Raw genomic sequence first — 25,803 nt, forward strand, 5'->3', positions numbered from 1 at the left:
AATTGCTATGCATTCTACCATCTTGTTGTTTTGCTCTTTGCCATTTGCTCTTGCCCACATGTATACAAACCCAAGGAGTATGTGCTCCCCTGCCACTTTCCCTTTTAGCCATAAATGTTCCTTGCATTCCTGTTTGACCCTTTGCGAATTCATACTTGTACAAATGAATGCCCCAATTGCACCCCCTTTCTGCTGGTCTATGTTCTATTGCAATATTCCCATGCATAGTCAGAATTATAGAGTGGTTGATCTATGTCCCTAAGATGTGTCTGTCCAAACCCGTGTGCCACCAGCTCCTCCTGCCTTAGCTGCTCATCTATCTCCTCCCACTTCAGCCTATTCCTGCCACCTTGCATGTTAGTATACCCTATGTCTGAATCACCTTGGCAGTGGTGCATACGTCTATTTCTTCTCCTACAGCCTCTACGCTTCCTGAATCTTGGGGCCTCTCCGGCTCCGTCTTTGTATACAGTGGTGGCCTCCGGGCTCTGGGTTCTCCCAAAAAAGCCGTTGCTTGGTGGCCCAGTTTACCTCCATTACGCCGTACCCAAGTCGTCGGCTGAGACGCCTAATGACCCGGTTAGCCGCAACCACACTCAATTTCATCCCGCTAGACTGCCCCTGGACATCAGGGATTGTGCAAGTCGTCACATGCACCTTCACAGAGGCCTCTCTGAGTTTACGCTACCCAAGCTCTGTCTCTTGAGTTTCTGGCGCCTTGCTTTAAGAGGAAGCTTTAGCTCGGGCCCAACGCCGACACAGCCTCTTCAGATACATGTAAAACGCACAAACGCTTTTCTGCGATAACTCCTGAATCGCTTTTAATGAAATTTGTTGCATTTCAGAGAGAAAGTTAAATTATAGTGACTTCTGAAAGCGGAATTTCGATTTAGGGTCTGAATTTTGAGAAAAGCATCTTCAAATATTGGAAAGTTCGAAAAAGATGGACGAAGCTTATAAATTAATAGCTCTGCATCAAAAAGATGTATCGTGGTTCTGTAACCGGTATGCATTAGATAATTCAAATTAGACAAATTCTGTATGTTAAATTATATCTTACGTGAATTTGTTACGCTGTGTACAAGGGTTGTGCAAAATCTATATCTCCATATTACTGAATTTTTTATTCATGTGTAACATATCAATTTTGTCTGCTTTAGATGTCCTATCAGATGCAATTCACAGAATTGGGATATGTTTCCTTGCTGAGTTAGAGAGTTGTTAACCTGACAGTTTCGTTTTTATGAAAATTTTCAATTCTTGCAAACTTTTAATAAACAATTGACAATCTAAATCAAAAATTGAAAAGCAGCAGTCCCTAGATTTTCAGTTTTTTTTAAAAAGCAACAAACCTCGTCAAATTTCGTGCAGTGGTTGCCGAGAAAAACGAATTCTTCTTTTACATGCATTTAGATAGGAGCACCCGAGCTAAAGCTTCCTCTTGAGCACATCGTTGAGACCAGCATCGATAACGACAAGGTTTTCGTCCTCCGTGTTGTCACATACCACCTCCTGTGTTTTGACCATTGCGTCAACCATGCGTGCACCTCTACCTTCACCCATTTGTCTGCCTTCACTATTCTAAAGACGCCCTCCTCAACCTTCGCTACGCTGGAGTCTTCCACCACAAGGACCCTTCTTCGCTCAACCCGTTCTCCTCCACTCTCTGATTGCTGTCCTCCGGTTCGCGCTAGCTGGCCCTCCACTCGCTGTACTCCACTGTCACGTGACAACGGGCTCGCTGGCGCTCGTCCCGCCGCACCCGAAGCCTGCTGCGCTACATCACTGTATGGTTGGGGAGCCCCCGTGGTGCCGTCACCTCCCACGTGCGGCTCTACGGCCCCTATGTGTGCCTTCCTCCCTGTCCCTTTGTTCTCATTACGTGCCTGTGCCTGAGACTCCGCGCTTGTCTTGCCCTCCACTCCGAACCGGTATTACGCGCCGTCTGTGCCATTAGCGCCTCCACCCGCTCTTCTAGCTAGGCTCGCTTTTCCAGTTCTTCTTTAAGCTCGCCAGTTATTCGCTCTAGCAGCTTGGCCTTAGGCCCCTCCCTCTAAAGGAACTCGCCGACCCGAATTTCGAGCTCAGTCCTCAGCTCTCTCTCCACCTTCAGCTCCTCTTTAGGCTCCTCGCGAGGAATGCCGGGAGAGCACTGGCTTTCTCACACCGCTAGTAGAATGTGCAAAAGTCGCACCTACCAGAAGATCCAGCTCTGACGAAACAGCTTGACACAGCTCACTGAACGATAGAGAACTGGCTTCCCCTGTCATAACGAACCACCGCTCACTTTTACTGAACAACGACTCACTCGCTATGTAAAAACAGCGGCTCAAAAGATCCGGCTCGGTCCGGAGCGACGCATCCCTACATGGCAGTGTGATCAGGCAATAAGGCTCTTTCCGCAGTCAACGTTAACTGAGTTTTTAAATGTGACCCACGCAAGTGTTATGCAAGTTAGCATTGCTGAACAAAAAATGGATCGGCATCTCATAGCTACATTTATCTTCACTGCAGCACCCAGCTCACTCTCTAGTATTCGCAGTATGTTGCGACAGCTGCTCCTTACCACACAGCGTTCTCATGTATTATAGCCTGGACTTCCCTGAAAGAAGACCATATGAATGAAAAGTATGTTGTAGATTATAATTGCAATGAATGATGCCCCAGCGAGGCAGAGCTAAGCAAATACACTTTCAATCTATATGATGTAAGCAGTGCTCTCTTCATTATGGGCCAATGTGGTGGACAAGCTATCAGGTTGGACAGAGGTCAGCTCGTAGTGTCGTAAATGTCCTTGGGTGACTGCGCATGCCTGTTGAAGCATGTGCCTAATCATACCCTATTGAGAAAAGTGTGCGAACTGTAGGTTGCTTGTGGGCAGAAAGTGCACTGGGTTTCTGCTAGGCAGAAGTAGGCGCTGTTCACGAAAAACACTGCCACCTCAAGCGGCTACAGTGTTTTAGCACGTCCGCTAATTTGTTTTTTGCAGCTGCTGCAGTACTATTTGAAAGAACTGCTTATGGAAGTTGTCCGCAGTACCAATAATCTGAGGATTTCGAAGAGCATGAAGATATCAAGCGTACGGAAGTACAAGTATGATGAATGGGCATTTGTCAAGGTCGAGTGCTCATATTCAGCTTAGACACTTAAGCTTATTCTGTCCATGAAGAGGCACAATCTTGAGCACAAAAACGTCAAGCTTATTGTTATGTTAGTATGGTCTTATATCTTCTGGACACATTTGCAGATGGACATGATTCAATATTTTCATTGTTACCTCCGTAAATTATGCAATAAGCAGTTCTATAATGATAAAGGTTTTTATTTTATTTTTGGCACTCCCCCTTTTTTGCATCGTGGTCACGCCTGCCGTGCTAAGCTAGTGCGTTACACCAATATGTTGAGTGATTTTGTATTTAATAAGTGTCTTTATTTCCTTGCTTTTTACATTTCCTGTTTTCCTTGGTTCTCATTCCCAGGTAACGTTGACCTGCCCGACAGTAAGTGCGGCAATGAGCCATTGTGACACCATAGAAGAAAGGACTGAACTTATTCTTGTTATAGCATTCATCCGATTTCTCCTGGATCTGCAATCAAATGTGTTTTTCAGTGGCCGGGTTATCACTCCGCAACTTCAACATGCCTACCTAACTGATAATAACAACATCCTCTTTTCGGCGTTGACATCCGAACTCGTTCTAGCCTCAATGCCTGTTTTTAATGCGGACGACCACCCATGGATACATACTGTATTGCTCATGATCTGTTTAGGAAGCTCATCCTGGTACTTCGCCATAGTCATCAAACTCTATGAATTCGGCGTACCGGAATCGCCTCAGGTACGTATTTTAGCAGCGAGTTTGTGTGTATAATTTTGTGAAGGATTAATACACATGTGTCACGAATAAATGTTATCATGTGGAAGAAAATGATTGGTCATTCTAATACGCAGCATGATAAAAAAAAAAGTCATATTTATTCTTTTTCTAGTTCACGATTACATGCTTGCAGCTGGGCAAATTCTCGACGTGGAAGTAGAGGCGGGCGCAACGGCCACTCGATATGCCGGAAAATATTGCTCCCCACGGGACTTATAAACTGACTTCGTAGCTGCTCCTGCTTCCATTGAAATACTTAACTCAGATACGTTAATACCGTCACGCTTGAATATTTCTAATAAAACTGTCTGTGTGTTGCAGACTGCTAACAGGGGAGCTGTGCACATTGGCGGTTTAGTGAGAAATAGGAGATTGTGTGGATATTGGTGTTGTAGCAGATATGTGTAAGGCTTACACCAGTGTTATTGAAAAGAAAGAAAAGTTTAATCATGCGAAATAGAGAGGTCAGCCTGAGGTACATTCCCCTAGCCAGCTACTCTGTGTGGGGGAAGGTGAAGAGGGAAGAAAGAGGCGCATGATGGGTGACGGTGATGAGAGGAAGAGAATGTAAGGCGTGTAGCAAACAATTTGGTCTACTCAAAGCTTACAGTCCAGGCCCATATGTTTTAAAAAATAAGGCTTAGACGACCTTAAAACTTGATTTAACGTCTGTCCAAGGGGCTAAAATAAGTTCATCTAGCAATGGTAGGCTGTTGAGGCGTGTAAGATCATTGCTAGCTTTTGTCACTCTTCCGCACACTGAATGTAGTCGCACTGCACATGACCCTAGTCTCACTCACATTACACAACTTACATTCTCGAGACTCGGTGCGTTGGATGAGGTGCATGTATCTGCACGTAAATGCCAGCCCTAGTTTTTAGCTGTGCAGGAGACTGGCACAGCTGCGTTTTTGGTGGTAGCCTAAATTTCATGGTAGAGTTCAATCTTTCGAGTCGCCTATGGCGATTATGCGGATTGTCCCAGTGCTCTTCTGTTGCTTTTCGGATGACACTTGAGAAAGGTAGTTGGCATTCAGTCTCGAAAAAAAAAAATTGCAGACAATGGCTCTGGTTCTTCGAGTTTCTTCTTCGCTTCGGCTTCGGCCAGTTCATTGCCGTATACACCACAGTCAGCGGGAATCGAGATCTAAGGTGGAGGTTGCTCTCTTACGCTAGAGTGCATAGCACAGTAGTTTCAAGAGCCACCAACCTGCAAGAGCTTTCTTTCAATACAAATCTAAGTAGCTGCAGAGCCGATTTCGCATCACTGAAGACTATCTATACTTGAGGCTGTTGGGAATTATAGTAAACTGATTCGCTGATTGCCACTAGTTCCGTGGATGTTGGTGTCGTCTTATTACGTCGACGAAGCTGTTGAATGATGATGCGCTGGCATGACGAAAGCCACACCTGAGACATTCGATTAGAACAATCCGTCTGTATACGAATTCACCGAGGAGCCATATTCTTTCTACACATATTCAAGTGCTAGATGTGCGAGGCCCACGGTAGTGACTCGCGATCTTTTTTTTTTAATTCCGGGAATATAGAGACGTACCCTTTGGGCATTACCCAGGGGGCTTTACGTGGAAGGCTAGCAGGGACAGAGTATGATGGTATGGCAGATTCCAGGCGTTTACCGGCTCTCAAAAAGGTGGAGTTCGGCCGTATGTCGGGAAGTATCGATGACAGGTGGCGTCATCATTGCCACAGCAGCTACAGGAATACTTGAATAGGTTCGTGAAAGAGTTAGTAGCGAGACAGGTAAAGAGGTGATGCGAAATGCATTGGCGTTCCAGTTACTTAACAAAAAATCATTTTATGCATTGAAGCACGAAAGTAACGGGAACGCCAATGCACTTCTCCACAAAGCTCGGGAATGAATGTCTCGAAACTGGTGTCATCCTGAGAATTCGTTCCAAGTGGATGTACTGTGCAAACTCTACGGTTAGAATTTGTAAATTGCAATATGGACCATAAGGTAATTAGTTAAAAACTTAATTGGTTAATTTTTTAATTCGCCGGTTATGCATTTCAATTTTTTCTGCAAGTAATGTCCGCCTTTTCAACTAGACTAGTTCATGAACTAGAAGTGTACTATCTGCCTCAGACAACCTTTCTAAAATTTTGAAAAGTGTTCTCTAAAACACCCAGTTATAGGTGTATGGGTACATATATATATATACGAGTTTGTTGGTTTCTTATGATATGACTGATAAAAATCTGGCCCTCGGTTTCCTTTCTTCTCATTCATAAAACAAATTATATATATATATATATATATGCTCACATACAGGCTTTTATAAATATGAAAATATTTTATAGAAACGTAATCACATATTGACAAAATTTACCTGCTGTTTTCTATTACAGATGGCCACTAGGTTGCACTATGTGCACTTATTTGGGGCAGTAGTTAGTGCACTCCTGATGATTTCAGGCGCTGCTAAAGAGGCATACGACTTGCTAGCCGACGACACCCCGTCATCAAGGTGGATTCTCAGTGAACGCAAGTGAACTTGGATATTTCTGCTTTCATAGCTTGTTTGCAAACTCTCTGAGTCTCATAATGTAAGAATTGAAGAGAAAGAAATATAAGTGTGCCCGTACAGGGATGACGATTGTCGGTGGCAGCAAATAGACGAGTGCTTCTAGCGAGCTGTTTGCTTTAATGAGGTGATGAGAGGGGTCATTCCTGAGCACTCCACCACACTATTGAAACCTTCAGGCACCCCAAGCCGTCGCAGTGATGTGTACGTCACACGGAGCTGTATTATTTTATGTTCAGCACCACAATTCTCTTGCGTGAGACCATATGGCCTTCGCATCGGCGTATTTTGGCAGTGGTGAAGGTTCACCAAAAGACGCCATCAACCCCCGACTACACCAAATACAGGCAAAAGGGGCAAAAAAAGCTATTCACATAAAAGAAAAAGATCAGTTGTGCTGATTCCATATCAATTTCTGTGTCATTACTTAGAGATTCTTCTCTCCATTGCATTGATGTTATATAATTTGTCGCATACTTTTGTCATGTAATTCTTCATTTATCATTTATTGTTCTCATACACGCGTAGAGTTCGTATAAAAAAACAGCCAACAAACACAAAAGTGCCACCTGTGCAAAGAATGCAATGAAATACAGTTTGCAGAACTCGGAGGTCAGTGTATGGGTATCCTATAACCAGTATTGTCCCTGCGTAGTCTTATAAATGTTGCAGTAAGTTCAACCAAAAAACAAAAACACTCCAGGCAGCTGCGATCCCATGCATGCTTTATATATGTGACCTATCTTCCTTACATTCCACTCGCTGCATCGTTCCTCCTTTGTGGATGCCACTTAGTGTTCACGTGTTGGTATTCATAGGCTGCCCAAGTTTTCTTTTATTTATAGCACTACTGAATGTTTCCGTGAGTTTGTGTTTATAAACTACCCATGCTTCTTGCTTTCGTTCTTGTTTTTTTACTTGAGTGAATGTAGGCACGACAATACGCACAAGCTCTCGAAGCGCATTGGTGTCGCAGGGCAACGAGAGAGAAGATGCTCATCCCAGGCTGATTTGGCAATCGTAGACCGAGGAGCGTTGCTGAAGGGTTCGCTCCATTGTTACCTCACTGATGAATTCAGCTACTGTAGCTGGAGGCCTTCGCATCAGTCCAGCAAACAGCTGCTCTTTCACTGTACACATCAGCAGGCAGACCTTCTTCGCTTGTGTCATGCCAGGGTCAGCACGCTTGAAAAGCCGCTACATGTCCTCTACGAACATGGCTACGCTTTCATTCGGCTTTTGAACCCTACTCTAAATGGCTTGCGCTGCTCGCTTTTTTCTTGCGGGACTGCTGTACGTATTGCATATCTGCCGTTGAAATTCTTGCCAGGTAGTGACGGATGGCTTCGTGGTTAGGGAACCATGTTCGGGCAGAGTCGTCTAGGGCGAAGTACACGTTCCTTAAACTTTTTCTGTTCATCCCAATAATTGATGCCGGCCACACGATTGAAGTCATCGAGCCAGTCTTCCACCTCCTCAAAAGGCTCACCGTGGAACGGCCACGGCCAGCGCGGTGTGTGGAGAACCAGCGATGCAGGAGGCTGCCCCGTACCATATGTCTCCTGTGTCTGGCTTGCGGTTGTGTTCGACATCCTCAACAGATCTTGCAGGCCTTATTCCAGAGGCAGTCTTTGAAGCCGTCTGCTTTTGCGTAGGTTGTCCAGTTCCTCGGGGTCAGAGTACATAGACGCGTACCCAGCACCCCCATCAGTTTGTCACAGACAAAACCACAAAAGAGTTTGGTCGACGCTATAGATCTTTTATGAAGCTGTGCTGGCACCTTAGTCGTCGTCGTCTTTTGTCAGCAACCCAACATGCCTAGCATGTTGCACTGAATTGCACCGAGCGGCTGTCAGTTGTGTCAAAGTTGTGGCAATAAGTACAGGGTGTCTACCAACCAGGAAAACCGAGAAAACCGGGAATTGTCAGGGATTTTGAGTAGGCTGGAGAAACTCGGGGAAAACTCAGGGAATTTGTGCCTCTATCAGGAAGGGTGTCTACTAACCGGGAAAACGGAATTCTCAGGGGTTTTCAATAGTCTGGAAAAACTCAGGGAAAACTCAGGGAATTTGCGCTTCTATCAGGGAAAATTAGCTGTAATTTTCTTTAAAGGGAAAGAAAGTCGCAGTAAAGCTAGCTCAAGCAAAAGCAGTTGCCAGTGTTTAGTCAACGACCGACTTTCCGCACGCCCGATAATTCGGACGGCTTCGCGGCACCACCTCGTACCTCATAGAGCCTATGTATAATAACGTCTGAAATTTCGGATGCAAGAACCCTTCACCATCCTATTTTCCGGACTTTTTGCCGTCATGGCAGGTCCAAAACAGCATTAATAAAACCACCACCACCGCCGCCGTTTTGATTACCTCGTCGCTCCTCGAACCGGCGCTCTCGCACGCAGATCCGCTGGCAGCCGTAGCGACCACCGCAGCAACGCTAGGCCTAGCTGCTTCTGCGTTTGCTATTAAGCTTCTGGCCATTCTGTGCCATGTTTTTCGTTGAAAGAATTCGCCGCTGCCAGCAATCGCACCGACTCCGCCTTTGTGGTACTCGCGATTGCCTTCGAAGCTCGAAAAGCACGATGCTTTGTATAATGCTGGTTGCCTTCGCCTCACTACAGCACCATTATGCGGTGAAGTGTGCGTAAATTATTGCGGTGAAGCTCAACAAGCGTGGAAAGGCTCACATGTCACGGGACACAGTATGTATTCCTTAATTAAACACGCGTGCACTCGCTGCCTCTTGTCACAGGATGAGCACCGATGTGCCTAATAAGTGTACTGGCAGGCATTCAGAGCTTTTTCTGATGTGCTGCGGCAGTAAAAGGCATGCAGTGGCGTACCAACTATTTCTAGAGTGTGTGTGTGTGGGGGGGGGGGGGGGGGAGTGGCAAACCGCAGACGGTCTGACCTTTTGCTCTCTGTCTGTGCGTGTATATATATGTATATATCGCCAATTACTATTAAAATAAGTGAAATAGCCTGGAAATGCTTCTGTTATAAGTATATTTAACCGACAGAGACCTATTTATCAATCACATGGTGAACCATAGCGGCCCGAAAAATGAGCTGAATTTGCATTTATCTCTGCAACTATATAACATTTCAAGGTGATACAGGGGCAAAAGGCAATGAGTGCACCCACAGTTGTCTCGGATCGCACCCAGTAGCAGCAGAACAGCGGACATAAAAAGGCACATTTGCTACAAAGAATTTAAATAATTCAACAAAGAATTGTACTTGCTGTTTATGTCTACAACATAAATGTAACGCTAGTTTAGGTAATAGTACTGTCGAGGGTATAGGCGACGACGTACAATCAACGTAAATTACATGCAATATTGGCGCACACAAAAAAATGGAAAAATGGACAATGGACATCCAGCGAAGCTGTTAAAACCACAACCACAACTGCTGAGGCGGGTATGCAATGCTTTAATGCTTCATAACGCCCCCCCCCCCCCCCCCAACCCTTCCCACAGACTCGGTTGCCACTAGACTTGATATCTGTTGAATTCACAGTTATTCCGGGGCAATGGGATAAATTCTTTGTTTTCCAAACACATTCATAAAGCTCCGAATAGCTTACATGTGTAATATACTAAAAATATAATTAGTTCGCTATCTTTGAAGTTTGCCTACAAATTGGTGATAACGAGTCCTTTGATCAACATCCGAGTCCTTTGATCCTTTGGTGATAACGAGCCCTTTGATTTGATCAACATACATTTACCATCGCACATAAACTTGGCGTATTGTTCCCCTTATGTTCGCACAATTTTATCTCAATTGTTATTGTAATTATGCAAACTTAGTAGTCTGAGTCTTACACCGCTCGTAAAACAGACTAATAAGGCTATGGACCACTTCCATACCTATTCTACTTGAAAATGCGCATTTAACCCACCCATTTCGAGCATTGCCTACACCTTATTCATACGATGCCCCTAATTTCGCCTAGAAATAAACGAGATGCATTGTTTAGCTCACTGAGAACACCGGAGAAACAAACTGCGAAACTCGTAATATCCCCTTCAGTCACAGCATCACATTTGCGAACGCAACTTATTTTTGCCATTACTGTATAGTGCTTACAAGGAATAGACAGTGAACATTAGGCTTTGAGTAAATTGCACATTCTGCTCTCTTAAAGTACACCCATTCCACTTCTCAGTGAAATGTAGCGCTTCAAATGACCGCTTTTACGAAGGTATTGCCCTCTTTGACGTCCCTTCAAAGAGGGTAATGCCTTCGGGAAAGTGAAGGGAGGCGTTTCGGTAGTAATCGCAAAAGATTATTTCTTCGCTTGTTGTAATGCATGGGCCCAATAATTAATCTTTTCCAGTAATTTGAGCGGGTGATTCAATATATTTATTGAAGAAACGTAGCACGACTCACTGAACAATTAATGAATATTAGTTACTATGTATTTACGATGGGTCACCATAAAATTCAGATGCATTCTCTCGCCTTGACTTCCCTTCTATATGGAGTCTCCAGCCCCTTGGGATAAAATTGTTAGAAATAGCTCATCTTGGAAAATATTTGCTTCTGTATGCATCTCGTTTTTATTCGTATTTGAGAGTGTCTGACTATGAGTTTTACGCATTGTTTCCAATATATCTTTTTTTCGCTGTGTATTTTACTAACTCCTCCCTTCTGTTTTCTTTTTGAATAAAAAAACACTACCCCTTACTATTCAAGCTGGATTAAGTAGTTTTTTTTATTTTTAGCATTCTTACTAGAGAGTGACACCATCGGGTGACATTTTGTCAGCCCATCTCTTGACATAAAACAAAATTCTGCGTCGCTCAGGGAATTTGGCAAAGGCACTCAGGGAAGACGTGGAAAACGCAGGGAATTTGGAAATGTGAACTTAGTAGGCACCCTGGTCAGGGAAAATTAGCTGTAACATTAATGAAAGGGTCGAAAGTCGCGGTAATGCTGCCTCGAGTAACCGACAGGAATCGTAATGACTCGTCTTTGACGCCCTGTCGTCGGCTGGAGGGGTTGGCAGTGTACAGTCAACGACCGACTTTCCGGATTACCGATAATTTGGACGACTTCGCGTCACCAACACCACCCCTAGAGTCAATGTACCAGAACGTCTGAAATTTTGGATGCAAGAACTCTTCGCCGTCTAATTTTTCGGACGTTCTGCCGTGACCGCAGGTCCGAAATGGCATTAATCAAAGCCACCCCCGCTGCTATTTTGATTACCTCGCTGCCTCGAACCACGCTCTCACACGCAGATCCGCTGGCAGCCGTAGCCGCCACTGCGGTAACGCTAGGCCTAGCTGCTTCGACGTTCGCTATGAAGCTTCTTGTCGTTGGGTGCTGTGTTTTATATTGGAGGAATTCACTGCTGTCAGCAGTGCCACCGACTCCGCCTTTATGGTCCTCAGGGTTGGCTTAGAAGCTTGGAAAGCACGGTGCGTTGCATAATGCCGGTTACCGAAAGTCAGCTTCGCCTTTGTACAGAAATGTTACTTGGTGAAGCATACCCAAAAGTATTGCAGTGAAGCATAACAAACGATTGCCATGGGACACAGTATGTATTCCTTAATTATACACGCGTGCACCCGGTATTTCCTGTCACAGTACGAGCACCGATATGCCTAATACGTGTACCAACCAGGCCTTCAGAGCGTTTTCGAATGTGTCTGTGGTGGTTTGAGCACAAGGGTAGCAAATGACATGCATTTATTTTTTCCAACTGGCCGATTTTTCGGACGTTTTCGCGGCCCCTAGGGAGTTCGAAAAATCGGACTTGGACTGTGCGAATGACCAAGAAGATGCTTCAAATGGTCCGCGGGGCGAACTAGTGGCGAAAGGAGGAGAAGAACAGAAACGACCTACGCATCGAGGAATGAACGGGAAATGAAGCGTGCTGCGGCTGTTTTGAAGGACCTTGAGCTCAAAAGGCAAAGTGTTGGCTAATGCCGAGATGCAGGTGGCCCTCATTCAAACCACAATAAACTCTTTAACGCAGTGAAACACAAAACTGAGGTGTCGTGCGTGGTGTGAGAGTATGTAGGGCAGTTGATGTTGACTTAGGTGCTGTTGAGAGAGAATCTCAATTGATAGAAATAGCTCATATTCGAAAAGATTTGCTTCTGTATGCATCTTCTTTTTATTCGTACTTGAGAATATCCGACTCGATTTGCAATTGTTTTCGAAAACATTGCTGTCCACTTTACTAACCCCTCCCTTCTATTCTTTTTTTTTCAATAACACAAGCACTACTACTCAGTATTCAAATTAGATTAAGTCGTTTTTTACATTTTTTCATGTGCTTGCTAGAGAGTGAGAACATCGGGCGATATGGTTTCAGCCCGTCTTGACATAAAACATAGTTCTGCATCCCCCAGGGAATTTTACAAGGGCACTCAGGGAAAACCTGAAAAACTCGGGGAATTTTGAAATGTCAATTTGCTAGACACCCTGTATGTATATATATACACACACATATACATTAACGAGGACTGCCCTTAAGGCTGGGCTTCCTTAGGCTGCATTTTCGTCAACTGCGCCATTGTAATGAACCAGACAGCCATTACCCAATGTCTGAGCAAAGCGGCTGTTCCGTGCTCTTGCCCTATGCGCACAGTTCTGACGGGATAATCGTCGGCGAGATATGCCACCAGTGTGAAATGTCCAGTGCCGCACGCCGGAAGAGCAGGGACACTATTCCAAACTATGACGTGTATCCAAGCTATGATATGACATGTACACACTGATTACGCATGATTTGACCAAACACAAGAAAAACAGTCATTTCTGATTCGACGCCTTCCCACCTTTCCGCCCTCGGCTATTGGTCAAAAGTTTTCGGGCTCCATCCACTTCACCTGCCCATCACGCGACGTCACAAAAGCGCAAGAACTCGCAGCGCCCATGTGATGTGTGCTCGTTAGAGATGCATTGATATGCCAAACAAAACTGCAGTTTCTTCTGAATAGCCACAGGGTGCCCCGTTCTCAAAGGAATAAAAGATGACTGCCGCCGATCGCTCAGGCACTGGCTGCTCGCACTTGCTAGATAGCATGGGTTTATTTTTGTATAATAAATGTTTTTGCGTGGCCGTTTAACGTTTTCGAGCACTTTCGGCGCATTTACGACCTTCTGCCAACTCTTCTTTGCTGAGGATCCATTTTAGTGTCATTATTAAGCTTCGGTTGCATGCTGCCACGATTTTCGACTAGCCACCGCAAACGAAATAAGGGAAAGCGGACCAATTGCTGGCGATGGCGCCACCCTCTTCATCCGTTTATCTATTTTCAGTGCGCTGGCTCAGCCCCATCGACACCCTCTCCGCTTCAGCGTGTTCCTCGCCTCCTGGCAGCCAATTACAAACGAAGAGCTACTCAATGTAGGCAATGGGTTTCGTTTTCAAAGCAAAGAAAATTGAGCTCCTCTAAACTAAGAGAGCCTTTGATTGGTCTGTTCAGACAACGCCTCGGGTGACCGCATGAAGCTTGCGTCGGCGGTTATGCAAACTTGACGGCAGGGGATTGGAATAAAAGCGTACTGGAATAGTTTTACGTTATAGGGCCCCTGTTCGTGCACTAGGTGGCTCATCAATGACGACTTCAGTCCCTGGACATGTTAAGTTGTGCGGTTGCAAGCCGTACTTTAAACTTTCAGCGTGGCTGAGTGTGTAGACGAAGTGCACTTGGCCCCGGGCACTTGCACAGCGAGCACGAGAAGAGACTAGAAAGAAGTGACAGTAAAACAGGCGTTCTGGCGGATGAACAGCTCTCCTTATACTATATATATATATATATATATATATATATATATATATATATATATATATATATATATATATATATATATATATATATATATATATATATATATACGTATTTTTAATGCCCAAAGGCACTACAGAAAGGAGTAACAAAGCAAAATAATATGCAGACAGCTATGTAAAGAAATAATGTTGAGTGATAGCGTGGAAACGTACTGTTTTGAATGAAGATGTATCTGCGATCTGAGGGATGGAAGCAGGATATTTGTTCACGGTGCAGAGCCTGCTTGCAGCAGTGTTACGTGGCAATGAACAAGTGTGAATGACTTGCAGCTTTCTTTAAAAAATGCTCATAATTCTTTCTTCTTTTCTTTCAGTCCACACCTTCTTCGTGAGCTGTCAGTTGCTCCTCCTAGGAACTTACGCCGTATTCCAGGTGGCTAGCTGTGCGCAGCGGTACACAGCTTTGGTGTAGCCATGTAAGTCACTCCTACGGGGCCAGTGCAATTCCTACTCTACTCTATACTCTGTATATATATATATATATATATATATATATATATATATATATAGTTTCGTGAAAATGGCTTTGGTCCGCAACACCTATTACTATACAAAGTAGTGGTTGTGAGGTCAAATGCCGGTACGGTGCAATGACGTGTTCGGGCGACGCACGCTTGACAACGCACGATTGCATGTCATTTGGTCATTTTTCTCAAAGCTCTTGGATCGTCAGCTGAAGCATGTCGCAGCTGACAAAGAAACTGAAGTTTTTGTCCCTAGAAGAGAAGGCTCGAGTTATCGCCTAGGCTGAAGCTGGAAAAAAAGATCAGTCATCGCGGAAGAATTCAGAATTCTGACGAACTCTTTCAACACTATTGAAGGCCAAGGATGCTATAGCCAAAGTACTAGCTTCAGGAACGTCAGCAAAGACAAGAAATTGACTCAGCCGGTGCACGAGGCCTTGGACAAGGCAGTTTACACCTGGTTCGCGGAGATGCGGGCCAAAAATATCGCTGCTAGCGGTGATAGTGTGCGGCAGAAAGCGCTAGATTATGCCTGCATGCTAGCAATTGGTTAAGGCCAGCGTAGGTTGGCTGAAAAGATTCAAGTCGCGTCACAGAATCATCGACAAGGTTTTTTACGGTGAAGCAGCTTCGGCGGAAATTGACGGTGCCACTATGTGTTTTCAGCCAGCCACGCAGGCATGCTAAAAACTACGCACCGTCGGATTTTATAATTCGGCTGAGATTGTGCTCTTGCACGAGATACTGCCCGCCAGGACCCTGGATTTTAATGGGCTGTGCTGCCATGGATGCAGGCACAGTAAGAAGAGAATAACTATGCTCCTGTGCGCTAACATGAACGATTCCGACAAGCAACCACTTTTGATCATCGGAAAAAATGTCAAACCACCATGAATGAAAGGAAATCGGAGCCTTACTGTGGAGTACATGGCTAACACTCAGGCGTGGATGACCCAGGCTACTTTTAAAGAGTGGGTTGAAGGATTCGACCGGGACATGAACAGGCAAGGCCGAAAGGCTTGTCTACTTCTAGACAATTGTTCCGCCTACATCATGGAATACATTGAGCAGGAAAACATGCAGTGTTTTTTCCACCAAACTACGCCTCTATCATTCAACCCATCGACCAACGGGTCATGCAGAGCGTCAAGCGGGCCTACCATGAGCGCTTTATTCAAAGGCTGCTTCTGAACATGCAGTTGGGCCATGAAGCAGAAGTGGACCTCCGTGTGGCGCTCGAAATGATTGCCGCTTTGTGGTGTGCTACGAGAAGTGCCATAATCTGCAACTGCATCCGCCATGCTGGGTTCACTGTGCAGGCTGCCGAGACTTCGGATTCTGAGAATGAACGTAGCGATAAAGACAGGTCGCCATCCGATGAAGTCGCAGCCGCGTGGGCAACCGTGCAGGAAAGTGTAGATATGCCTGCCGATGTACATCCCAACGAGTACATCCAAGCCGACTCGTGCCTGGTGGTGGGCGAAGAACTGACAGACCAAGAAATCCTGAAGAGCGTCCGCGTAAACCTTGTTTCGTCAGACGAAGATCAAACAGCCGCGCAAACATGAGCCTGGACCACCGACTGCATCGCAGGTTATGGACGCATTCATTGCAATTAGGCGTTGAATTGGGTCCCAGGACGACAACGTGTGAATGGCGCTGCTGGCGGCATGCGAGATTAGCGTTGTGCCATCGCTTGGCAAGAAGTGCAAACAAGGTAAGCTCACCGAATTTTAGATTTAAAGCTTGCTTTTTGCGTCAGCGTGTCATGTGTGGCCTATGTATTTGATGATATTGCCACGTTTAATTGATAGACGATTTCTTAAAGAGGCCGTCAAAGTATGAGTCGTCGAAGGGGCAGCGCAACACTGACCAAAGACCAAGCCGCGAGCTCGTGAGCTAGCCTGTCCTCTTCTTCTGGAAGCAAGTGGCCCAAGCGCGTGGCACTACCCTTCCTCCCAGAAGAGCATCGACTCGATGCTAAACAAATCATTGACGGGCAGAAAGACTTGTCCCAGGGCAAATGTAATGATCCGAACTCCATGACTATTACGATGTGCGATATGGTTTGAACCGCACGATGTGCACAATCTCGGGCCGCGGTTGTTGGCGGCGTGCTGGCTCGGTGCCATCCGGAAGAACTTCATAGTTGAGGCCACTCACTTGCCGAAGCACTTTGTAAGGGCCGAAGTACCGACTAAGAAGTTTTTCCAAAAGGCCTTTGCGGCAGACGGGGGTCCAAAGTGGCACTTGGTCACCCGGTTGGTAGTCAACTTGCCGGCAGCAGAAGTTGTGTCGCACGTCAATACACTGCTGTTTCCTGATGTTCATGCGAGCCACTTGGCATGCTTTCTCGGCACACTGCACAAAACTCGGGTGTCTGAACATCGTCTGAACTTCACAACCGTGAACAAGAGAAAACGGCGTGAAGTGTGCGGTCTCTTGCGTAGCGTATTGTACTCGAAGGTGATGTACGGTAGTACCTCTTCCCACGTCTTATGTGGCACGTCTATGTACATCGACAGCATGTCGGTCATTGTTTTGTTAAGCCTTTGCGTCAAGCCATTTGCTTGCAGTGGCTGCTGCTACTTCCTCGGTCTCTCGTCACGCAGAACGTGTCTCATGTGGCGTTGGCACCGCAGGCTGTTGCTGTTTGCTGGCTCGCGCAGCACGTAGCGCTATGGTGCATTACACACAGAGCAAAACTCGAAGGACCGTTCAGTGGCCTTCAATTGGACATTCACAACTTTTTTCGCGTTCACAACTCATAAGAAGTGCCTAGGTGTCCGCGGACTTTTGTAAGCGAAACTATGGATTTACCGCCACACATACTCGGCATCCCTCCCTCCCCCTCGTGTTTCAACTCAAATCCAAAATATTTTTCAGTCCTTATCTGAATGCGCAGTCAGCAAGCAATCAAGGCGACAATATCTGCGCACTGTTTGCCGCTCTCGTTTTTCATTTTGACATTGTTATAATAACGGAAACTTGGCGCAATGACGATTATGAAGTACTTTATCTACCTGACTATACTTATGCTTATTTTTCAACCGCTAAGGTCAGAGGAGAGGTGGTGTCCTAATACGACAGAAAAACGAGATCAACTGTGATATTATCCAACAATTTTCAGATCCTTCTGATTATTTGGAATTTTTCTCTTTACAATGCAATGCTCTTATTTTCCATGTGGCACACCCACCACCCAGCGGCAGGAATTTCACATTTCTTTCTGTTCTTGGTCTATAAACTGGATTAACGAGGAAAAGTATACTCATGCCCTGGCTGTTCCATAAATATTAAATTTCCAAAAAAATTTACTGCTCACCGTGAATTGAACACCAACTGGAATCAAGCGGTTTTAGAGACGTCTTTAATAAACCTACTCGTAGTCAAAACAGTACATGTACATTGCTGGACGTTTTTATAACGAACACTAATGGAAGTGCGTTGATGTTTGGTGCCACAGGATCGTGCATTAGCGATAATGTTCCCGTTTACTCGTTAATAGACCAGCTTCTTCGAAAGTCTAAGCGAGTGAGAAACCATTGCTCGGTAACTTGCGAAAGCATAATTGGGACCACACTCGAAGAATTCAACAATGCACTGGCACGAGCCAACGGAACTGGCATGATGTCATTGCAACATCTGATGCAGAAGAGGCGTGCACGAATTTTCTTAACATTTTTTAAAGCATAAATGAGGAATGGTTTCCCTATATGAGAAGAACACAACAAACTGTAGTAATAAGAATCCTTCTTGCACACTGAATGCATACAGACGGCGTTCCACGAGGCAATATATGGCATCCCTACTGTTCATTACTTGCATAACTGATTTACTGATTTCTGAGCGCCAACAATTGGAGAACTGGCAGGAACGGCTAATAATGTGCTTGAGAAACGGTTTATTCCTCTTTTTTTTTTAGAGGGCAATGTGATCCTCAAAAGCTAACCAAACAAAAACTAAGGTCATTATATTCAGGTCATGAAACAAAGCACTGAAAACAATGCCATCTTTAATACTGGGTTCTAGTGAGCTTGATATTGCCTTATCAATTAAAAGTCTCGGTGTTAGTGTGTGAATAGATGTGCCATGGAATCTACACGTAAGTCATCTTATCAGCTAACTTTCCAGGGCCGTTGGAATATTAAATCAATTACGTTATTTATAGCCGTCGGAACATTATATTAATAATTTACAATTCGTTGTTTCTTTCTCACGTTATATATAATCATTTATCGTGGGGTACCATGACGTATTGAAACATAATTCGGCCACAGAGGTTGCAAAGAAGGTCGTTCGTGTTTTCGCAAATGCTACATTGGACACTCACACAGGGCATCTGTTTACATTAATAAAGCTAACACCCACCACAGAAATATTCTCCTCATCATTGGTCCGTCGCTATAGAAAGAATGATGCGTTTTTTTATACACAAGCCAGTGCAACCCGTCTAACCCGTCATGATAGACCTTATCAAACCCGCACAGATACTACTTGGTACATACCGTGTTTCCAGACAAATTATGAATGCAAAACTCTTCATTTCAAGATTGCGCTTCTAATTTTACAAAATCGCCCTCACTTACATCAACGTCAAGAAATCGACCAACGACCGTCGCTTTCCGACTTGCTTCGTTGCTGGGCTTTATTATCTTTGTTTAATGAATTATTTATTCAAGATTACGTGAATGCTTGCACGCTTCATTTATCAATAAAGTATTTAAGTAACTTAACTAGGTATAAAAGTATTACATGTGTCTTTGTATTCACCTGCAGTACCGCTGCGTTATAACGGTGGCGCAATCTCCGTCAAGTAGCTTTTTGACTGTGGCCCCCAAATGACGTATGCATACGCGATGCTCAAATAAAGGTTTCATTTGATACAAAAAAAAAAGGAAAAGAAAGAAACTGTTGCCACATCTATTCTGTTAACGGGAATAATTCCTTGCCTCGTTGTGGCAGCTGTGCGGTCTACGAACATAATTAAACATCACGTGAGACTACACGTAGCATAATGTCGAAAACAAACACAATCTTTTACATCGCACTTAGTTGTATAGAAAAAAAAAAGCATCAGGCTCTTATTCGCAATTGTCTCATTACATTTCTTTAGCTGCACTTCACAAGTACAGAGTAAATTTTATGAATTTGATCGATGTAATTCTAGTCGTAATCGGTTACTTGATTTCTTCTTTTTTTCTTTTTCCTATAACGTGTGCAAGATTGTTTCCGTCCCACGTAAGTACGCGAACGGAATTGTGACGGACAGGAGAAAAAAAAAGGTAGAAGGAAAAGGGCAAGACGTGGCGGTGCAGAAGACGCGTCGTCTGCCGCTAGGGGTAGCTCGTCGGGACATTCTATATAGACAAGAACGCTAGGCTTAAGAGACTGCAGTGCGGCCTGGCGGGTAGTAAGGCACATTCCGAGATGGACGTCCGGCTAGCCTGCGACGTTGGCTGGAAAATGCATGAAGTCGTGGAGCGGCGCACTTTATAAGGAGGCACAGGACGCATTCGCGAGAGCGAGAAGAAGAGAGAGAGAGAGAAATCACTCGCGAAGACCACGGAGACAGACTGGTGTGGAGGCGTGCACCGTTTCCGCCCCCTCACCCACTGCTCGGCCGCCTCCTTTGCCGCGCTTGAATAAATGAACACTTCTTCGTTGCGATATAAGAAGAGGAAAACTAAAAAGAAAAGGATGGCGAAGAATTTTTTTTCTTGCTCACTCCCTTCTTAATACCTTTTTTGCACAACAGCAAAAAAATAGACAGCGCTCTTTCTTAAAAATAGGACAGTTTGTTTGAGCGTAGGTTCGCTAAAGTGGTGTTCTAGAAGGCCATGTGAGAAGGGTAAAAACAAAATGAGGAAAGCGGAAAGGGAGCGCATAACTTGACACCCATGAAGTCTAGTAGTCCTAATAGATGAATGACCATAAAAAAGGGGCCTCGTAATGACGTGATTGAACATGCACACCGCACTAATGTGGCATTTAAAAAGGAAAGTTCCTTTGCCACGGAAGCTACTCTGATACAGTTTTCGCATAAGATATTCGATTCGATATAAGCTTTGGCCATTGATTGCGATTGAGAGCTAGAACAGCACAACTATAAAATTTGGTATCGCAGGTGCACTTTTTGGCAGTGGGTGGCGATATGCAGTGGGCGGCGGCGGCAACAGCAACGGTTTCTTTCCCGATTTATTTTCCGCAGGAGAGCAGATAGTTGGGCTAGTTGGTTGAAATGCACACTGAAAAAAGTTTGCGCGGAGACACGAGAACAATGCCGAGAAAAGACAGGGACGAGCGCTAAGATTGTTTCCGTCCGAGATTCCGCCCGTCATTGTTTTTTCTCGACGTTGTCCTCCTTTCTCCGCGCAAACTTCTCATTATTTTCACAGTTTTAATGCGTTCGTATCTTTAGACTACTTCATGCACTTTCCGGTGGCTATCTATCTATGTATCTATCTATGTACGTTTGTATCTAACCGCTTTCCCGCCTTCTGGGTCACTGGGTAGTCAGTGGTGGAATGGGTAGCACATCGGGCTGCTGTACGGAAGTTCGAAACCAACCAGCGGACCAACTTGGTCACTGAGTATGTGGCAATGTGTACATACGTGCCGCTCTTCAACAACCCTCTTTCACGCCGACCTGGGTCACTTAATGTGTAGAATTGGGTAGGTACCGCTGTTTAAAAAAAAAAAAAAAACTCTTTTACGCCGACTTGGAGTTCTGGGTATGTGCCACTCTGTGTGTGCTAGTCTCCAATTAACCTATTTGATGCCAACTTGGTTTATTGTGTGTGTGCCAGTAGGTGTGTGCCGCTCTTTAATAGACGTATTGACGCCAACTTGGATAACTAGTCCAGACGACAAACTTTCTGCGGCAGCACAGCCAAAGCTACGCGCACGTGCGGGGAGCTTCTGCTCTTGCGTTACTACGCCAAGTGTAGCGCCAACGTTTTGCTGGCGGTATCGGTTTCAGTTTGACAGCCGCGTTTAGCATATGTGCAGTTTGTTACTCATGTGGTTTCATGCGAGCTTGCTGGGCGTATACCATTACTATCCCTGAAATAGTGCCAAGGTAAGTCGGACGTGTACATCGCTTCCCAAAAACTAACACGAAAGTTGGTAGAATTTATGAGTGCCACACTGAAGAAACAAATAGCTGAGTCATTTTCCAAGACACATTACCTCGATGATCGCTTCTCAATTTATGCTATAGGCCGAGCAACATAGGCTTCATCTTCGAACGCGCGAAATGCACTACAATAATATTATAAGGCAAGCAATCCAATATTTGGTAATGTTCTGAAGGAGTGTAGCAAACGCTTTTATTGAAGTAAGCGTCTTTATAGTGAAAAACTGCGTACCAGCCAGGAAATCTGCAATGAGAAATCCAACGCAAAGAAAACGTCAATTTTTCACAAAATCTATGGGATACAGCCTAGCTGTTCGCGGTTGTTCACTTTAGGAGATACAACTTTGACGAGATTTCACGCGGCGAGCAGGAAACGCGTTAGCGGCTACGGGCTGCAGCATTCCTCGCGCAGGCTAAGTACGCTATTTTCGCACAATAAAAGGAACGTTGTCGCTTCTATAAGAGGCGTCGACTTGTCCGTTGCTACAGGTGTAAATTTGTGAACGTAGACTGTATGAACGTATTTGAACGGCGTCATCGCGAAGTGCCAGCAACGCTTTCGCCAATAGACACTGACGCCTCCGTTGCTACACTTCCTCACGCGAAGTCTTCCGAAATTAATTGTATCCGCTGCAATCAAGAAACTAGAATACCGTCCCTGCATGCTCTGGAATTATTGAAACTCATGTGCTTTTTTTGCGCATTGTGTCTAATTACGCACCTTTTTTTTTACACACCTGGCGAACCCGCCGTACAGGATCATCGGGGTACAGGGTACAAGGAACAGGGTACAGGTAGCCATCACCTGCGCACTGGACCAGCGACGCACTTGCGCTGGTGGTGTTAGCTAAACACCACACAGCTCCTTCCTTCGTTATCGTATGCAGCCAACCAAACACTCCTTTTAGCAAGTCGCTAGCGCACTCTCACGGGAAGTGCTTTCTAAGTCTGCGCTTTAGCCAGCTGCGCCATGAATACGCTACACATGTAAATACTCAAATGAACTTCTTGTCAACCTGGCTTACTGAGTATGTGTCACTGAGTGTACGACAAGCGAGGGAACTTCTCAGCTTTCGCAGACAATTACGCGCCGCGCATGTCGTCTCGCAGGCTATGCGCAGACTTCGCGCCCATGCCACTAGATGGCGCCGCGCGTCTGGAAAGAAGCGCGAGAAAAGAGTTCCCCCCCCCCCCCGCCCCCCTCCAATTCTATTTTCTATGTTCAAAGGCGACTATAATGGACTGAAACCACCTTCCTGGAGCAGTCACGTCCACTGTTCAATATTCCCAGTTTCATAATGTTTTAAACACAAGTGTATTGCAATGTAACTAACCAACTATGTAATTATATTTGTTATCGGTCAATTGCTTGAATTTTTGTTGCTTCACGTTTCAGCTAACATTGTATTAGCAGAAGAAAAACCTGTATAGTGTCTTTTTTTATGTTCCACTCCCCTCTGTAATGCCTCTGGCCCCGAGGGTAATACTAATAAATAGATAAATAATTCGAAATGTAAATATTGCGACACAGGTCCAGCCGATCAACATTATATTCTATGGTGTTGCAGGAATAACCTTCCCCCAAGAAATCACCTGCTGCAAGCTCCCTCACGGGAGGCCTGGGACTCCATACTAAAATCTACTAACCTTCAAATACAAGCAAGGCTGACGGACTGCCACCCAAGCCCCCTCCGCCTGATATCGGCAACCACCTCTCATTCCTTTCTCTTCAATAAAGTTTATTTCTTCCTCCTCCAGAGAGGAGCCCGGTTTCCGCATGGTGCGTTTTTCAACGTCCATACGCACCGGCGCGCCATGCATTTCAGAGGCAACGCGCACGCTTCGCGGCGACGGCGCTAGATGGCGCGAAATGTTCTTTCGGAAGCGCGAAAGAGGAGTCCCGCTGCAGTGTACGCGTCATAGAAAACTCGTTTCGACGGTGGCGATACGCTGCGTCACTATATCGATTCAGTGCTAACGCATTACCGTCGACAGCCATCGTGAGACTGGTTCCGCTGCAATTCCTTTATTCTCCGAAATGACGCAATATATTGCGGCAGGCCTAATTCTGTGACGTTATTGTAAAAAATACACTCGCGGCTAACTACTGTTTCTCACCGCTTTGCTTTTTTCAACTAATCTGGGCTTTCTTGCACATATCGAGTGTTCTTACTCGCCAAGGCCAAATCTACTGCTCAAGCGAACCCGCATTTCTCGATCTCGACACGCCTTCTTAGCCCTGAGAAGCGTGCTGTGCCTGCTCAGCAGCATTGTATTGCGAAGAAGCGCTACTGCTGCTGCTGCTGCTGGCGCTAAAAGAACATACACACGATCGCTCGCGTCCACATGCGCACTTTATATACTTGATTTCTTTTAGTTATTTTGGTGCTAAATTCACTCTAGTAACAGGCTAAGTATTCAAGTAAAATAATGCACAAAAAGCAGACAATACATGAGTGCCACGTAATGCTAAGAAGAAATATGCTTTACGTATACACATGTCATTTTAAATTCAAAGTCGGATTAGAATTCTGATTGGTCATTTCAAAAGCAGACTCAAAGAGGTTATTGAGCAGATAGTATTGCTCTTGTTTAAGCGCTAATACGAAGGTTATCCACACGTGGCCCGTCATCTTCAGATGAAGCTGTAGCTCGGGGCCAGCACACGCTTCATCTCGATCGTAAATGTGTGCCATTAGTGCTTTAAGTCGCTGTAGGGCGATATTGCGAATAAACGACGCTTTAGGGTCACATAAATCTCCAGCGTAAATTGTATATTTTTTAAAGAACAGCATTTCTCTTCTGCTGCATTCATCGTAATTTGAAATTTTAAACTCTGTATCACAATTAACTCGCATAGAAGAAGGAGAATGTGGAAACACTGAATACCGACCCAACATTCTAAACACTAGCCAATGTTGCACCAGAAGAAGATATTTTGAAATACCCGCTGCAGATGACCATTTAGTCCCTAACATGGCCCCCCAATCCGCAGCTTTATCGCGCTTAACTTCGTTCACTTATCTACGTTCGGAAACTGATGCAATCATATTTTGGCCAATATTTGACGACTTTTGTGCGATACACCCGTCGACTGTTTGTCGCCATTCCGAAGAGCACAGCTACAAGGCTTCAGCGAAAATCTGTTTGGTGGCGCCAGGCGTACTGGAATGGGTGTATCTGCACAGAGACATAAGCGTACGCGTTAGAGTGCAGAGCCGTAAGTGCTCAAAATTGCGTGGGAAGCCTTAAGTACACTCTAAAAAAAGTTTGCACTCTTTCGGGTGTATATCTGCCACACAACGATAACCGTCATCTGCCTTGATGCGTTTCCTTTTTTTAACGCTGCGAGTCCGGTACTTTCCAGTAACGAATGGCATGCGCGTTATCAGCATGACAGAGCATTCCCGACAGGAAAGTACCGGGCTCGCAGCGTTAAAGAAAGGAAACGCATCAAGGCAGACGACAATTATTGTTGTGTGGCAGATATACACCACAAAGGGTGCAAACATTTTTTGAGTGTACGGCTTCCAACAAAGCGTCTATGTTGTTTTCGGAGGTTAAATACGATCGATCAGTCAAATTAAGTAGCCAGTCAGCAAAATTCATTATTCAAATGTTCTGTTTTAGTTTTGCTCGCGCATTAAAGGGGGGTACGCCAATGTCAATAAAAGCGCCAGGCTCCCTTTTAAGTACTTTTAAGTACTTATAAAAATACTCCTTTTTGGTGTTTAGTTGAGTATTCTTAAAAAGAAATTAGTAAGAAAGAATAAATGAGCTTATAGTGATAAAGTATGTATGATAAAGTACTTTAGCTCAAGTGCTGTCCGTACACGTATGTACACCTTCTCTCTCGCTTCTCTCGCTTCCCTTCTCCGTTTCCCCAGCGTAGGGTAGCCAACCAAACTATTGACTGGTTAACATCCCTGCCTTCCTATATTACGCTCTCTCTCTCTCTT

The 25,803-nt window shown here is 45.0% G+C and overlaps 1 long non-coding RNA gene across 1 annotated transcript in view; it reads left to right on the forward strand.

Moving 5' to 3' along the window:
• LOC129386177 (uncharacterized) overlaps positions 1-23,618 on the forward strand; it is a 34,353-nt gene extending 10,735 nt beyond the window's left edge. The window contains exons 2-5 of the long non-coding RNA XR_011893833.1: positions 3,480-3,839; positions 6,252-6,387; positions 14,557-14,658; positions 23,413-23,618. This is a non-coding gene — a long non-coding RNA (uncharacterized lncRNA). The remainder of the gene's footprint in view (positions 1-3,479; positions 3,840-6,251; positions 6,388-14,556; positions 14,659-23,412) is intronic.
• Positions 23,619-25,803: the final 2,185 nt, after the last annotated feature.

The sequence above is a fragment of the Dermacentor andersoni genome, chromosome 4 (genome assembly GCF_023375885.2).
Source record: "Dermacentor andersoni chromosome 4, qqDerAnde1_hic_scaffold, whole genome shotgun sequence".
NCBI classification, from domain to species: Eukaryota; Metazoa; Arthropoda; class Arachnida; order Ixodida; family Ixodidae; genus Dermacentor; species Dermacentor andersoni.